This window comes from Schistocerca serialis, chromosome 7 (genome assembly GCF_023864345.2).
Source record: "Schistocerca serialis cubense isolate TAMUIC-IGC-003099 chromosome 7, iqSchSeri2.2, whole genome shotgun sequence".
Taxonomy (NCBI): Eukaryota; Metazoa; Arthropoda; class Insecta; order Orthoptera; family Acrididae; genus Schistocerca; species Schistocerca serialis.
In genome coordinates, this window is record NC_064644.1 from 350,616,195 (window position 1) to 350,634,901 (window position 18,707).

The window sequence follows — 18,707 nt, forward strand, 5'->3', positions numbered from 1 at the left end:
TTAGTTAGGTTTAAGTAGTTCTTAGTTCTAGGGGACTGATGACCATAGATGTTAAGTCCCATAGTGCTCAGAGCCATTTGAGCCATTTTTGAGCGAACGCCGACCGTGTGCGGCTGTTTCTTGTTGGATCGTCTGACCAGTCGGAAGTTGCATTGCAGAGGAGAGTAAATGCCTATTCAAAATATAATTATTTTTGGATAGCTCAACATGAATTTCCTAAGGGACCGTAGTTTATCATGCATTTACCAGTAGAATATGGCGCGGAGAAAATATTTCGCCGCATGCAACTTCCGTCCGATTTCGACGAAAGAATTCGCGACTGTGAACTCTCTATTTGGCAGAAACATAAAGAAAATTAAATAAATTCATGAAAGAGTGAGACATAGATTCTATAAGAAAGAAATAGTCCATACACCAGTTCCATTTAACTCTGAATTTATGGCAATTAATCGATGAAATTACACTGCAATGAAGGATTTAACATGGATGCCGTTTTGACTGGCACTTCTCGTAATGAAATTAATTCCTTTGACGTTTTCACATACACGTCGCACAGTAAATCTACTGCTATGCAGTATTGCACTTTTACTTTACACTACAATAATATTATTTTATAACAATAATAATACGGCGGCAAGACATGCACGTCCGACACAAGTTACAAGAGACAAGAGAAAAAATGAGTGATCATCGAGAATATCTCGTACATAAAAAAAAAAGTGTAAAAGTGTTCTTCTGTCCATTTTTCGCGCCGCGGTTTTCAAAGTCAATAACTCACTGCATCTCTGACGGCGCTTCGACAATAAACAAGTTACGTCACAGGTCGTTCACCTTTTACATTCTCACAACATTATTTGCTAACTGTAGCTGTTGCCGAGCGACTGCTCGATTAGTGAATGATTTAAAATGATAAGGCAATCACATGATGTTACAACTCCGAAATTAGGACTCATTGCAGTAAGGTTATAGAACTGAAGTATACTGCCGAAGACAGCCAGATATCGATGTTCTTGGCAATCCCGTCCGTAGCTGACACCTTTGCTTCTCAGCCGCTGTGCCGTCTTCCGAGACTACTATCAATATGTAAACTGACTTTAAGACGAGCACTGGAGCGCCCCGGGACCATTTCCTTGTCTGTTAACGGCAGCATTCGCTGCGGTTTTCCTCGTTCCTTAGCCAGTCAGCCGACGCTAGTGGTTCCGGCAGGATGTTCAAAACACAGACGGGATACACTTCTGGATAACCTTGACGTCATACTCTAAGGTAAGGGAAACAAACTTTTCTCCATTACTTATCTACGCCGATTAGCAATGAAAGACAGGACGGAAGCTTCTTCAATACTACACGTGACTGGAACCTTAACATGATTACGTTTACCATGATGTTTCCTGTGGAGATGATTGGCACAACTCGTTCAGACAGGATGTGTTATCTTTGTTGACTTACGTAACGCATGGTGTGTTTATAAAAGACTCATACTTTCAAGCTGTCGTTTTTATCTTCATCCTAGCGGAAAGAGTTGGTAGAACCCATCTGTCGGTTCCCTACTTTCTGCTGACGTAAACGGGGCCATAACTCTCAGTCGCAGCTTCACCTATTATTCATTTTTATTACACTGTAGTGCTACAATGTATTCTTCCACGTTCCTACACGTTTCATCGAGGTTCATTTATGGAACATCTGCGATGATCGTTTCAGTTTTTAATTCTATGAGGAAAGATATTTTGTCATTGTTATATCACAAGCACTATCAAGAATTTAGCATGTGTTATCAGAAATATTGTTTTCTGTGTACATTCATAAAACGACTGATAATGCATAAAATATGCCATACATTTAACGAACGGAGGCACTCGAACGCTAAGCGTCCAAAGCACACCAGTTAAGTTCTGAGAAAATAGATGTTTGTGAAAATCCAATTTATAGACTTACCAACAGCCACATATGTCTGAAATGTTTTTTAACGAAGTCTCAATGTCCAATACCTCCTATTAAATATTAATTAATACGCAATTTATATGAGTTACCAACATAAATTCACAAATCTTACTGATTTAGGCTTATGACAATTGTTCCTTTCGACAGTTATAAAATTTGTAATTAGCTTAAAACTAGAACCAGAACACAAAGAACTGACACTAAATGCACTATTCACATAATTATGACCTATTTCAACACCCCATGGTTCTCGTTATCGTCATTTTCGTTAATCAGATGCTGCTATGCATTTCAGATTATGAAGTATTACCACTATTCACATGATGTAGACACTAAATTATGTTGTCAACTCTAGATAACAATTGAGTAGCTCAGAACAACAAAATTATGCTTTGTTCTATGGTCCCATATGGAAATGAAAATCCGAGAAATCGATGAGACACCTTCTCGTGTTAAGAATGGTCTGTCCGATCGTTACGCACAGCTCCAAACAGTAACGCAGATCAGTCCTTCAAAATAGTGCGTTGAATTAAGGATTTAACAATTGCTAATTTAGACTGGGGTGAGATGTACAGCAATCCTGAGGCTAATTTAAAATTTAGCCTTTTTCATGAGACCTTCGTTAGCGTTTTTGAAAACAGTTTCCCTAAGAAAACTGAAACATAAATGTAAGAAAGCATCTAAAAAGCCATGGCGTGCTAAAGGTATAAAAATGTGTTATGAACAGAAAAGGGAAATGTATGTTACAGCTAGAAGGAGGAAATGTCAAAATTTATGAAAACTATTGCACTGTTTTAAGAAAAGTTATTAATAAGTCCAGAAGTATGTGCATTGTATCTGAGATTAGTAACTCTTATAATAATATTAAAACAATTTGGAATATTGTTACAAGGGTAAAAGAGCAACCGAGAGCAAAGGAAGATTATTTATATCAGACACAATGAAAAGTTTGTTCACAAAAAGGAGCAGAAAATATTTTTAATAATCATTTTTAAGTGTTAATAGAGAAAAAAAAATCCAACTGTTCACTAGAAAAAGCAAGGCTGTATGTGGAACAGGCATATCTACGCAATTTGATAAAACTGAAATTCAATCTACCTCTCCTATTCAACAAAAGTAAAAGCTCGCATAGAATTGATGACATTTCCAACAGACTACTACTTAAAGATTGTTCCCAACAGGTAAGTAGGATTCTTAGCCACGTATGCAGTAGCTCATTTAAACACGGCATTTCTCCAGACAGACTGAAATATGCTATGGTTAAACCATTGCGTAAGAAAGGGGATAGGTCTGATGCTAACAACTACCACCCAGTCTCACTTCTGACAGACGTATCCAAACTTCTTGAAAAGTGATGTATTCAAGAGCAGCTTCACATATTTGTAAAATTGAAGTACTAAAAATTGTCAGTTTGGTTTTCAGAAAGGCTTTTCAACATAAAATGCTATACAAGCTCTCACTAATCAAATATTAAATGCTGTGAATAACCAAACATCACCCACTGGGATATTTTGTGATCTCTCAGAGGATTTTGACTGTGTGAATCATGAAAATCTTCTAGGTAAGCTTAAGTATTGTGGTATGAGTGGGACAATGCACAAGTTTAATGAATATTTAACTGGAAGAATGCAGAAGGTTGAAATTAACAGTACAGATAGTCTGCATAAATCAGCAGAGTCATCCAACTGGGGGAGGTGTCCTACAGGGTTCAGTATTGGGTCACTTCTTGTTCTTGATGTATGTTAATGACTTACCACTCTGTATTCATCAAGATGCAAAGCTAGTTCTTTTTCCTCATGATACAAGTATGGAAATCACACCCAACAAGCAAGAATTAGCTGAGGAAATTGTAAACAATGTATTTCAGAAAATTAGTAAGCGGTTCTCTGCAAATGAACTGTCATTAAATTTTGAGAAAACACGTTATATACAATTCTGTACAGTAAATAAATATAGACTTGAACTGTTGCTAAGGCAGAATATTCAAAATTTCTGGGTGTGTGCGTTGATGAGAAATTGAAATGGAAGAAACACATTGTTAATCTGTTGAAATGGTTAGATTCAGCTACTTATGCTATTAGGTGGTGGTGGTGGTTTGTGTTTAGCGTCCCGTCGACAACGAGGTCATTAGAGACGGAGCGCAAGCTCGGGTTAGGGAAGGATTGGGAAAGGAAATCGGCCGTGCCCTTTCAAAGGAACCATCCCGACATTTGCCTGAAACGATTTAGGGAAATCACGGAAAACCTAAATCAGGGTGGCCGGAGACGGGATTGAATTATGCTATTAGGATTATTGCAAATTTTGGTGATAAACTTGTCAATAAATTAGCCTCATTAATGTTATATCTTCATTGTTTCTACATCGTATGAGGAATTCTGCTTGTGAGATTAGGGTATTATGCAATAACTAGTACACAAATCAATACTTCGGCGCCCAACTTGCCATTTATGTCCTCTAATTTTCATCTTGTATTTTAACGTATATAAAATAAGTTATTTACTGGTAACAGACATTCAGTGAGCGATTGCTCCACTTCTTTCTCATTGTTAAGTAAAATAACGTCCAATAAGCTGTTGTTTATGGAAACATTGTTCCATTTATTATGATGGTTATGTGTACTGAAATTAAGATGTATTTAGTGTATGTGAAACAGAGAACGCCGACGTTGGTATGCAGCAACGACTCTGTAAAATGGAGCCTCCAGGATTTTTTTCTGTTCTAAAATCTACAACTGACTCCAGACTGATACACCTGAACTGGATAGGACTGCCAGTCAGTTAACGAAACATCAATGATCGAATTTCCAGAAAAATTTTAAGCTGAGGCAAAAGGTGAATTCACTTCGATGATAAGACTTAACATCTTGTGAATTTATTATTGTTTCTAATGCCAGTATGAGTATTAATATTTTCGCACAGGATAGACGTTAAAAATTTAGTAGAAAGTGAACGACCGATAACTTGAAAAGATTATAGACGTTAGGATGACGCCTTCGCAATTACAAATAAACACTACTCGCTTAACATTTCTTTCTCAAATGGCTATAAGAAAAAAGGATGATAAGTCAGACGAAGGTCACGACACATGGTTTACTGTAGAGCACTGGACACAAACTATAGTACTGTGCGCAAAGCATGCGCTCGGCTGGGTTCTCGTAAGAGACAGTCATGTTCGCCGATGACGAACCATAGAACAAGCTGAAACATTTTGTTTTTAGTTTATCTTACGAAATTTATCTTTTTTACTTCTGGTGTGTAATTGTGTCCCATTGTTCTAGTTTCTAAGCGTTTGCGAACTTGCAGCATGGTGCAGATGAAAAATAGACGCGCAACTTATTTTCTAATTGACATAAATCGTTGCAGCTCCGTCATAAATTGCATTGAGAAGTATCTTTGTTTATTTCTTGGTGGTGACTGGTTTAAGACACCTGTGTCCATTTTCAAACCATCACATCGTAAGTGTGAAAATACAGGCGATAGCCTATATACAAAAACTGCCCCTGCAGTGATGATCAAAGCTGCTATACTGTGGCCGACTGAAGAACAGTAAATGTAGTATTTTCACAAAGGCTATCACCAGTATTTCTCACAATTACGATACGGACGTTTTGAAAATGAACAAAGGTGTCCGAAACTAGACACCATCAAGAAATAAGAAATGATGCTTCTCAATGCAACTTACGACGGAGCTACAACCATTTATTTCAGTTCCAAACGTTTGTTATTCGTATGCTTTCAGACAAGGATATGCGTTACAGTATTGCACTGATTATGTCAGTACAAGTATCGAATGTCGTGGCGTTGAAGTAAACAATTTTTAGGGGGGCTGGCTTGATGCAACCCGCGCATGATTTCCTTTCTCGAAGCGATTTCTTCATCACAGAGTAGCACCTGCACCTCTCTTCTTCATCTTTATCATCTACATATCCTAGAATGTCCCCTGCAACATCAACATATGGGACTCTCATTAGATTTTTAAAATCGTCTTCTAGCTCTCCACCTACTCCGACTTTAGGTTTCTGTGTTGTGCCAAAAACCATTTTCGGTGAATGTGGCACAGACTCAGTACCAAGATCAGAACTATTTCCTCCCTCCTTCCCGCCCAATAAGAGGCAACTCTCCATCTTTGTCGCTCTTAATGTCTACATGACGCCAAAATTCTCTATTTCGTTCTTCCACTACAAGCTACGCGCTTGATTAAATCTACGGCTATTCTCATGAAGAATCTCATGAACCATGAAGCAAAAGGATCTTTTATTTGAGGCACTATAAGTCCTCGGTTTCTTTCGATACGTGAACTAACTCCGCGTCCATTCGTCTAATTACGGAAAAATTAGCGCGAGTGAGGTGATCTCGTGTGACAAGTGAAATCTGATATTGTGTGTCACTCGGAATTATCTGTGTTAGCAATGCTTTGCCTAAGTTCACCTTAACAATCATACGAAGACTGGTCATCAACATCCATTAAAATCAGCGCCTAGTCGACTGAGGACACCGTCTCTCTCTTTCTCTCTCTCTCTCTCTCTCTTTCCTTCTCTCTCTCTCTCCCCATCAGTACCTTACTGTTACAATTGTTGCAACTCATTCCACTGATCAGGAATTTGGATTATGAATTTTTTTCAATAATTTCCATTCAGAGAACTCTTTACAAAGATTTCAAACGAATGAGGTGCCCAATTAAATCACTAATCGGTGTTATCCATTTTCTTTTTTTTTAAGTTCCTGCCTGGTAGATTTCATCTGAAAACCGAAATTGGCTCTTCTCGATACCCGCAATATTAGATCTCTTTCCTTCTTTTGTCTCTAAACTCCACCCTTCAAAGCCACAGCTTAAAAGTCCCCACATACACATTTCTTCCATTTGTTATGTTTCAGCATTAATAAACTGCAATTTTACAATTGTTCAATTGCCTAATATATATATAATAGAGAAATATCAAATTTTATAACCAGTAATTCATGTCATTTCCTGACATTTCTAAATCAATGTCAACCGCAAATGTAATGTTACTTCTAGGCGCTACAGTCTGGAGCCGCGCGACCTCTACGGTCGCAGGTTCGAATCCTGCCTCGGACATGGATGTGTGTGATGTCCTTAGGTTAGTTAGGTTTAAGTAGTTCTACGTTCTAGGGGACTGATGACCTCAGATGTTAAGTCCCATAGTGCTCAGAGCCATTTGAACCATTTTTTTGTAATGTTACGTTTTCCCTCACTTTTACCCTTCATCTTTATTTAACCTCCTTCATTATGTCATCAATGTCTATTTCTGTAGTCTAACTTTTGTGTAAATTGAAAATCAGTTTTTCATCTCTCTGGTTTACTCCGATTTTATGACTTGAGAAATGAAAATTGTGTGCTGGCAAAGACTCGGAACTATATCTCTTGCATTTTAGAGCAGCTGCCTTATTCGTTGGCCTATCTCAGCACGTCTCTAGGCCTCATTCAAATTTTCATTGTCTCTCATGTATCCTTCTTTTATTGGCGAAAACTTCAAGCAAAGTTTCTCCCACAGACTTTGTCTTAATAGCTCCGTTTCTCTAGGGACCATAGTTCCACATTAGTAGTGGGAGAACGTGGTAGTAGTGCTCAGAATAACAGCAGGAAATATCAGTGACAAAACGTGAGTGGAACCTCCACTCGTGCTCCAACTGGCTACTGGTTAAGGTGACTGCTCGCGGAAAGCGGTAGTTCTATGCTCGACACACTGCTGGGCACCGTTTCATTTATCACTACATATTTATTAAATTGCAGTTTCAGTATTTACGAACGTTTGCCGTGTCATGGCTACTTCATTGACTGTATCCTGGTTGATTACATTCTCTTCATGTCGGCGAAGAAGTTAAATTTAGTTAAATCCCTTAGCAACAACTAACCGTCAGCTCTCTCAAATGTCATTGAATGTGGCATAAGTCTGAATTAATCTCTTCAAAATTACTGATAGTGGTTTTATAGTTTAATAGATGAGAAATCCTTCTTTGCCTTGATATCTATTTATAGGCGTGACCGAGACGTACGTTTGGAATTTATTTTTGACTTATAAAGCGTGTTTGTATACAATAGTCTAAGTGATATGACTGGGCACATGAACGAAGACCTTTTTGCTTCACTAGCATGAGAGAGAGCCATGTAGACCTGACGATTAGAAAACAAGCTGCCACTAACCCCATGCCTGAATTCACAGCGTCTGGCCTTTTGCTTTGTTTATGGTCATGTCATAAGATAAGCTCACTGGGGATTGTACACATTTCAAGTGAAATGGTAAAATGTTAGGAGTATGTGGGGTTCGGGGTACAAAAAAATCGTTCGCCAGAGCCACTTATCATCAAAATTTCCGCATCTACGATGTTACTTATCATCAAAATTTCCGCTTCTACGATGTTACATTACACAGAAGTACCTTTAAGCCTTGGTGAGTGAAGGGTTCTGAGGATACGTGAGACCATGGTTTCGGAGGGAGTTTCCAAAGAGTGAGTTAAAGCTTGATGTTCACGAGCCACGGCAAGTCACGCCTCACGATATTCGTTGGATTCTTGGGACCGCATAATTCTTAGTCTTTCAGACCTCTAGCGCATTCATAAATACTCGACTATTTTCCATACATTCTTATTCGTAGCAAAACAAAATCAGAATGTAATTTGTAGGCACCCAAATCACAACGCAAACTTAATAGACTTGTAATTCTTAGCAAAGAATGTAAATAAAACCTATCGAAAGAAGCAAAGCAGTGTCATTAAGTTTTTTTTGCGCGAAGCGAAATCATTACGCCCATACATGCTAGCCAAGTAAATTCACTGTTGCTTCTTTGGTTCATCCTCAGGTGCTCACTGAGAATGACGAGCAGTTGTCTCGTCGAAATACTGTGCAGCTTGCACAGCATTATCTGACGCGACACCCGTGAACCAATGAAGCAGTTATTACGTCGGGAAAGTCTTAAACAGCACAACCTCACTGTTAGTTTGTATTCATACAGATAAAATTGCAGCGCTTGAGCCTGTCACTGATTTACAACTTCCTAAGGTATTGTTTTGAAAAAACCAATAGCACCATCTGTTGGTTCTTTGTTGTAGTAAACCGTGATGATCAAATGTCCGAACTGCTGAGCTCAGCAGACGATTTTAGATAAAACTGTAAATTACGATATATATTTTTTTCCTCGTGATCCCATTTTAATGAAAGTAGCATATACGTTACCCCAGTCTACGGTCAATTTACCTGTGAAGACTCCGTGAAAATTCGTCTAATAGTTTGGAGATCAGCGTGTTCAAACAGATAGGCACGGTGGTTTTACAGTTTTGTTATTAGCATACGTCTGCTTTCGTTTCTTTTTTAAGTACATACTGACATTTAATTACATGTCAGCTAATATTATCGCTTAATCATTACTAGAGAAAGCTTTTGAGAATGTTAACTAAAATACTCTCTTCCAAATTCTGAAGGTGGAAGAGGTAAAATACCGGGAGCGAAAAGCTATTTACAATTTGTACAGAAACCAGATGGCAGTTATAAGAGTCGAGGGGCACGCAAGGGAAGCAGTGGTTGAGAAGGGAGTGAGACACGGTTGTAGCCTATCCCCGATGTTATTCAAGCTGTCAGTTGAGCAAACAGTAAAGGAAACAAAAGAAAAATTTTGATAGTAATTAAAATCAAGGGAGAAGAAACAAAAACCCAGAGGTCTGCCGATGACATTGTAATTCTGTCAGAGACAGCAAAGGACTTGAAACAGCAGCTGAACGGAATGGACAGTGTCTTGAAAGGAGAATGTAAGATGAACATCAACAAAATCAAAACGACGATAATGGAATGTATTCGAATTATATCGGGTGATGCTGAGCGGAATTAGATTAGAAAATGAGACATTTGAAGTAGTAGATGAGTGTTGTTATTTGGGCAGCAAAATAACTGATGATGGTCGATGCAGAGAGGATATAAAATGTAGACTGGCTATGGCAAGAAAAGCGTTTCTGAAGAAGAGAAATTTGTTAACATCAAGTATACATTTAAGTGGCGGGAAGTATTTTCCGAAAGTGTTTGTACGGAGTGTAGCCCTGTATGGAATTGATTCAAATGGTTCAAATGGCTCTGAGCACTATGGGACGTAACTGCTGAGGTCATCAGTCCCCTAGAACTTAGAACTACCTAACTAACTTAAGGACATCACAGACAGCCATGCCCGAGGGAGGATTCGAACCTGCGACCGTAGCGTTCGCGCGGTTCCATACTGTAGCGCCTAGAACCGCTCGGCCACTCCGGCCGGCTATGGAAATGAAACATGGACAATACACACTTTATACAAGAAGAGAATAGAAGCTATAGAAATGTAGTGCTACAGAAGAATGCTGGAGTTTAGATGAGAGGATCACGTAAGTAATGAGGAGGTACTGAATAGAACTGCGGAGGAGAGGAATTTGTGGTACAACTTGACTAGAAGAAGGGATCGGTTGGCATAACACGTTCTGAGGCAGCAAGGGATCACCAATTTAACATTGTAGGGAAGCGTGGAGGGTAAAATTCGTACAGGGAGAACAAGACATAAATACACTGATCAGATTCAGAAGAATGTAGGTGGCAGTAGTTACTCGGAATGAAGAGCCTTGCACAGGATAGACTAGCATGGAGAGCTGCATCAAACCAATCTTTGGACCGAAGGCTGCATCAACAACAATAACAGTCTTTATTTACTGTGTTTACATGAGTTTAACAAGTGTGTGGTAGCCAAAGGCGAAAGTCCTGTATTTATTTTGGAACTCAGTGCCATTTCGTTTCCAAAGTTTGCTAATTGTTATTCTTTTTGTAAGTTTCACTGGCACTGGTGTATCCTCATATTAAACTGTTTAAACTTGGTACAGCTGTTCTTTCACTTTGTTCTGCAGTATTCTTTACAACATCAGCAGGGATATTTTCTGTCCCTGTAACCTTGTCGTTGTCCAAATTAATTTTCTTTCCACAAATATTCCTTCAGACATTTTCTTTCTAAATTATTCTTCAAAATTGTGTGATAAGAAATAGCCCACAAGCCACTTTAGTAAGCATTGATTTCGTACCGCTGCTTGGCCGTTCTTTTCCTGGCCTGTTCGTGAAAAGATCTCGGGAACAATGACTCTCTTTACGCCTCGATTCACTTTCTAATCTCTCTCATCTTATTGTTAAGTTCATTCTGCATACTATACGGTGGAGGCAGTAGATCTTTACACTTCTCCTATTGTATGTCACTAAGAGAACGTAATTTTTCATCGAAAAATTCCCATGCAGTATCCCTCAACATCGTGGTGATATTCCCATACTTAATATAGCCGCCGACTGCATGACGTCTCTGTTCTTTTGATCTCCTCCATTACAACATGATGAAGATCTGAAACACAAGGGTATTACTCAGGTACGGCGATTTTTTTTTTATTTTAGTTTTATTTCGTACCCTTGTTCCCATCCTCTTTTGGACGTGTCCTAATCACTCCAATTTTACAATCTCACCATATGGCTTTGATTCATTACCCTTGTTGTAAGCCTTAGTCACTATGACCAAGGTGTTTCAAATAACGCTTACCACATTCATGTATCGATCGTTTAAAAATTTCTACAGCAGCCTGGACCTCCATATCTCCATCAGATCCAACATACTTTTTGTTATGTTCATGATTAGGCACTCGACAATAGTTTGTTGGAACTTCTACATCAATAACTTTACAGTTATCAGATGATTGGGCAACAACAACACTAAGATGAGAGGTGTTCCCACGTTTCGTCCAGGTCCCACCGACAGGTAAACGAATGAAAGTCAGTCCATCAATTGATGCCACAGCTTCTTGTGCAGCTATTCTCTCTCTTCACTTACAGGTTTCTTAAAAGTACATCATAGTAATTGGATAACTTGGACGATGGAGACGGCAGATCAAGTATTCCACACAATAAATTTGCACTACGCTGTCATTTTTCAATGCACCTCAAGCCATAAACCATTATTAAAATTTATACATAGTATTTGTGTCTTATAGGCACTGAAGTTCCTATTGAATTAGATTCATTGAAAATTTTACACTTAAACGCCAACTTGCTACACAATCCCCACCTAACATATTTATCACCTAGTAGGTGCAAAGAACCTGCATCTGAACAATATTTACAGCTAGTATTATTACTTACAAATGTAGAAAGAATATCTATACTAACAATGTTACCGTTATTTACAGATTGTGGTTCCACGGAATGCCTATTTACACTTTCATTCAAACTACAAATCATCTTTCTTGGCGTGCTTGGTGGAGAAGGAAGATCACGTGGAACTGTTTTTTGTAACGCACTAGCATTTTTATTTTCAATATCTTCACTAGTAAGTCCGTGTTCTTTCGCTCTCGTGTACATATTACCTCGAAATATTCCTTTAGGAAACACATTCGTAGCCCGTGATATTATGAAAGATAAAATATACGCTTACAGAAACACAGCCTGCAGCACGATTTCAAATACAACAACATTCTGTTTACAAGCCGAAAAAAGGTCGCGCAGGCGCCATATTGATACGTAAAAGAGGCTAACCACATCCCGCATAACAGTTATCTTCTTAACCACAGTAAACCGACGTATTTGCCTTCTTCCTGTACTGTCCAAGGTCGTTAACATCGCAGCACAAAATCTTGCGTATTCATACAAGCTTCTCGCATCTGTTACCTTAATAAGGGTAACAGATGACCTGAAGCTTACCATGGATGCGCAAGAGGCAGCTGTCATGTGCTTCTTAGATTTCAGCAGAGCCTTCAACAATTTACTTACCAAACTTACGAGCCTAAATTTCTCCACAGATGCACTGAAATGATGTCGCTCATACCTGACGCCTCACCAGCAGTGCTTTATGTCCGGCCGTTACAATTGAGACAGACAGTATCAAGTGTGCCCTAGAGTTCGGTATTAGATCCTCTTTTCATTGCACGTTAAAAGTGTGTCATCAGTTTTGTCCTCCTGTAAATACCATATGCACACTGACAACTGCAGTTGTATCTAAATGCAAAACCAATAAATCCTAAGACAGCTATCTAGAATCTCATTACAGACTTGTGTGCGCTATCGAAACGGGCGTGGGATACAGGTTAAAGCCCAACCCATTCAAAACCCAGGTGGTACTGGTTGGTCATTCGAGGCTCATTAGCCCGAAATATCGCTTATCCCTACTACCTTTAACCATAAATGAGACGAATATCAAACTCTATTCTTCAGCAAAAAGTATGGGAGTAATAATAGATGACAATCTAAATTTGACTGGTCACGTAAATGTAATTTGTAAGAATACATAATCACCTATCCATGTTCTGCAAAAATACAAAACGCTCTTCCCTCTTGATCTGAAAAGTGACTTGTAAAACCGCTTATAATTCCCATTATTGATTATGGGGATGTTACCCTGAAACGCCTTTCTGAGGAAAGCTCATGACTCTTTGAACCGGTTATGAATGCCTGTGTTCGTTATGTCTGTGGTGTTCGACCCTTCGATGATATTTCGTCAGAATATACACAGCTTCCCGGCTGCGTGCAGCCAGGCGCAGAGACTTCCATAGCCTCTGTCTTCTATCCCATCTTATCAATGTACACTGTCCCCCACATCTCTCCTCGACCTTAACAATTACAATCAATAAATGCGTGCTTATGTCTGAACAACATAGCGAAAAATATACCTATTCAAAAAAGCAGATAAAAATTCACTTGACGCCTTCTTAAGAGACAATCTCCACTCATTCCAAATTAATGATATGAGTGTAGACCAGATGTGGCTTAAATTCAAAGAAATAGTATCGGCAGCAATTGAAAGATTTATACCAAATAAATTAACAAACGACGGAGCTGATCCTCCTTGGTACACCAAACGGGTTAGAACACTGTTGCAGAAACAATGAAACAAACATGTAAAAAATTTCAACAGACGCAAAATCCTCAAGATTGGCGATCTTTTACAGAAGCTCGAAATTAGCACGGACTTCAATGCGAGATGCCTATAACAGTTTCCACAACGAAACTTTGTCTCGAAACCTGGCAGAAAATCCAAAGATATTCTGGTCGTATGTGAAGTATGTTAGCGGCAAGAAACAATCAGTGCCCTCTCTGCGCGATAGCAATGGAGATACTATCGAAGACAGTGCTGCCAGAGCTGAGTTACTAAACACAACCTTGCGAAATGCCTTCACAAAAGAAGACGAAGTAAATATTCCAGAATTCGAATCGAGAACAGCTGCCAACATGAATAACGTAGGAGTAAATATCCTCGGAATAGTGAAGCAACTTAAATCACTTAATAAAAGCAAGTCTTCTGGTCCTGACTGTATACCAATTAGGTTTCTTTCGGAGTATGCTGATGCATTAGCTCCATGCTTAACAGTCATATACAACCGTTCGCTCGACGAAAGATCCGTACCCAAAGACTGGAAAGTTGCACAGGTCACACCAATATTCAAGAAAGGTAGTAGGAGTAATCCACTAAATTACAGGCCCATATCGTTAACGTCGATATGCAGCAGGATTTTAGAACATATATTGTGTTCGAACATTATGAATCACCTCGAAGAACACGGTATATTGACACACAGTCAACATGGGTTTAGAAAACATCGTCCCTGTGAAACACAACTAGCTCTTTATTGACATGAAGTGTTGAGTGCTATTGACAAGGGATTTCAGATCGATTCCGTATTTCTAGATTTCCGGAAGGCTTTCGACACTGTACCACACATGCGGCTCGTAGTGAAATTGCGTGCTTATGGAATACCGTCTCAGTTATGTGACTAGATGTGTGACTTCCTGTCAGAGAGGTCACAGTGCGTAGTAATTAACGGAAAGTCATCGAGCACAACATAAGTGATTTCTGGCGTTCCCCAAGGTAGTGTTATAGGCCCTTTGCTGTTCCTTATCTATATAAACAATTTTTGAGACAATCTGAGCAGCCGCCTTCGGTCGTTTATCGACTAATAAAGTCATCAGAAGATCAAAACAAACTGCAAAACGATTTAGAAAAGATATCTGAATGGTGCAAAAAGTGGCAGTTGACCCTAAACAACGAAAAGTGTGAGATCATCCCCATGAGTGCTAAAAGGAACTCGTTATACTTCGGTTACACGATAAATCAGTCTAATCTAAAAGCCGTAAATTGTACTAAAAACCTAGGTATTACAATTACGAATAACTTAAGTTGGAAGGAACCCATAGAAAATGTTGTGGGGAGGGCTAACCAAAGACTACACTACGCTTGTCCGTCCTCTTCTAGAATACTGCTGCGCAGTGTGGGATCCTTACCAGATAGGACTGACGGAGTACATCGAAAAAGTTCAAAGAATGACAGCACGTTTTGTGTTATCGCAAAATATAAGAGAGAGTGTCACAGAAATGATGCAGGGTTTGGGCTAGAAATCATTAAAAGAAAGGCGTTTTTCGTTGCGACGCAACCTTCTCACGAAATTCCAATCACCAACTTTCTCCTCCGAATGCGAAAATATTTTGTTGACACCAACCTACATAGGGAGGAACGATCACCACGATAAAATAAGGGAAATCAGAGCTCGTACGGAAATATATAGGTCTTCATTCTTTCTGCGCGCTATACGAGATTGGAATAATAGATACTTGTGAGGATGGTTCGATGAACCCTCTGCCAGGCACTTAAATGTGATTTGCAGAATATCCATGTAGATGTAAATGAACTTGTATGACGAGGTAATCATGCATAGCTAGAGACACTAAGAATCAACTAATGGAAACTACTGAACGATCTTACGTCCCATAGAGAGGTTGGGATGTGGGGGTGGTACCAACATTTCATCGCACATCAGTCTGGGCGAAGCCAACTATATTTTGTTAATACATGCAGAAATTCTTCCTCCTTTGTTACCGCACTTACGTTAATCATACCTTCTTTCTCTTGTTATTCTTGTGCCTTTGTCCGGCATCAGTGCTAGGCCGGCATGGTTATTTACGGATTTGGGGGGTTATTACAAGAGGTGAGGTAAAAACATCGTCCACGCAATTTCGAGATAGCAAGTCAAGATAAGTGCAAGAACTATCGCACAATCAGCTTAACATCTCAGTCATTCAAGATGCTGACAAGAATAACATGCAAAGAATGGAAAATAAAACTGAGGATCTACTTGGTGACGATCAGTTTGGCTTTAGGTAAAGTCACCGGAGAGTTCGTTCTGATTTTGCGCTCGATAATGGAAGCAAGACTGAAGAAAAACGAAGATACCCTCGTAGGACTTGTCGATCTAGAAAAAAATGTTCGAAAATGTGAGAAAAATAGGAGTGAGCTATAGAGGGACACGGGTGGTATACAACATGTACAAAAACAAAAAGGGAACAACAATAATACTGGCAGACCGAAAGCAAAGTACTCCGATTAAGAAAGGTGTTACACTAGGATGTAGTCTTTTGCCCTTACAGTTCAATCTATACATCGAAAAAGCATACGGAAATAAAAGAAATTTTCAATAGAGGGATTAAAACTCGGGATTAAAGGATATAAATGATGAAATTCACTGTGGCATTGACGTCCTCAGTGAAAGTGAAGAATAACCAACATCTGTTTGATGAAATACACAATATAATGAGCACAGAATGTGGTTTAAGAATAAACCACAAAAATACAAAAGTAATGAGATTTAGCAGAAATGAGAATAGCTGGTACTTGACTTAAAAATTGGTCACAAAGTAGACAAAGTTTAGGAATTAAGCTACTTTGGAAGCAAAATAGCCAATGAAGAATGAAGCAAATAAAACATGAGGAGAGTAGCACAGGCAAAAAGGGCCTTCCACGCCAAGTTACTACTGGTACCAAACATGGGCCTTAATTTGAGGAAGAAATTTCTAAGAATGTATGTACGGAGCACAGCATTGCATGGTTGTGAAAACGTGGACAGTGGCAAAACTGGAACAGAGAAAATCAAAGTGTTTAAGATGTGGTGCTACAAAAGAATTTTCAATATCAGGTGGACCGGCAAGATAAGGAATGAAAAATTTCTCTGTAGAATCGGCGAAGGAAGTAACATATAAAAAACGCTGACAAGAAGAAGGGACCGTATGAAAGAACATGTGTTAGCTAATCAGAGAATAACCTCCATGTTACTAGAAGGAACTATATAGGTAAAAAAGCTTTACTGGAAGACAAAGATTGGAATACATCCTGCAAATAATTGACGACCTAGGGTGCAAACGCTACTCCGAAATGAACAAGTTGGCTCAGGAGAAAATTTCGTGGCGGACTATAACAAACTCGTCAGAAGACTGATCACCAGAAACATTTAAGGGGTGGCTTGATACTCATCTTGCCGCCGCCCCGTTATATTCTGGGACGGAATATTTGTCCCCCAACTGTCTGCATATAGTGTTATTCATGTGAAAGTCAGCGAAAACTTTCTAAACGTTCGCGAATTGTGTGAGGTGGCACTTTGGTACCAGCCCAGTTTTAACCTATCGGGTTGTGGAAAACCGCCAATAAACCACTTCCACACTGACCATCACATTGGCCGTCATCCTTAATCCACGGAACGTATTTGATACGTCGAAAGCTTACTGCCCCCCTCCATCCCCTCGTCACAGAAGTAGCTCTGTTATCACGCACGGCTATCCGGTTCGGTCAGTTAAGTTTATCATGTAAGTAACATTAAGTCTGTCGTTTAGATCTCGTTATTTATTTTAAACGTGTTTCGACTATTCATGCTAGGCATTAGTTGTCTACAATATAAATAAAATTCTTTAATTCGATTTCATTGTTTTTTTAGGAGAACAGTAATCTTGATTGGTAGTACATTTAAATTACCTAACTTTTTTAAGAATGTGTGGTTGTGATGTGTAATTAACTTCAACTTTTTTACTATTTTCTTGTATCCTTGGGTTCCTCTGCAGGCACTAGATACACGCAGTACAGGCTTGCAATAGACAATGTATCAAATTTATACAATTTCACTACCCATACTCTTACCTACTGCACAAAACACACAGATGAAGGGAGGTTGGATGGTGGTGGCACACATTGTTTTTGTGTCTACTTAACTTTCTTTTACTTATTACTTTGTTTTAACGTATATTAATTTTTAATAAATATTTTAATGAAATTAGTATTTTTTATATTTATGTTAGGTTATAACTTAGTCTGAACATTGTCCTTCTGTGCTGATTTTTTGTCATTTAAGATATTTTCTTTTTTATTTCTGGCCTATTCTATGGAACTACTGACGGCCTTGGGAGGGCCAGTCCTGACAAAACTCTACCATCTGGTGAGCAAGATGTTTGAGACAGGCGAAATACCCTCAGACTTCAAGAAGTATATAATAATTCCAATCCCAAAGAAAGCAGCTGTTGACAGATGTGAAAATACCGAACTATCAGTTTAGTGAGTCAGAGCTGCAAAATACTAACACGAATTCTTTACAGACGAATGGAAGAACTGGTAGAAGCCGACCTCGGGGAAGATCAGTTTGCATTCCGTAGAAATATTGGAACACATGAGGCAATACTGACCTTAAGACTTATCTTAGAAGAAAGATTAAGGAAAGGCAAACCTACGTTTCTAGCATTTGTAGACCTAGAGAAAGCTTTCAACAATGTTGACTGGAATACTCTCTTTCAAATTCTAAAGGTGGCAGGGGTAAAATACAGGGAGCGAAAGACTGTTTACAATTTGTGCAGAAACCAGATGGCAGTTATAAGAGTCGAGGGGCATGAAAGGGAAGCAGTGGTTGGGAAGGAAGTGAGACAAGGTTGTAGCCTCTCCCCGATGTTATTCAATCTGTATATTGAGCAAG

The 18,707-nt window shown here is 39.0% G+C and overlaps 1 long non-coding RNA gene across 1 annotated transcript in view; it reads left to right on the top strand.

The window, feature by feature from the left end:
- Positions 1–1,188: 1,188 nt before the first annotated feature.
- The window catches only part of LOC126412457 (uncharacterized), a 599,592-nt gene continuing 582,073 nt past the window's right edge, over positions 1,189–18,707 (top strand). Inside the window, exon 1 of the long non-coding RNA XR_007575288.1 lies at positions 1,189–1,263. This is a non-coding gene — a long non-coding RNA (uncharacterized LOC126412457). The remainder of the gene's footprint in view (positions 1,264–18,707) is intronic.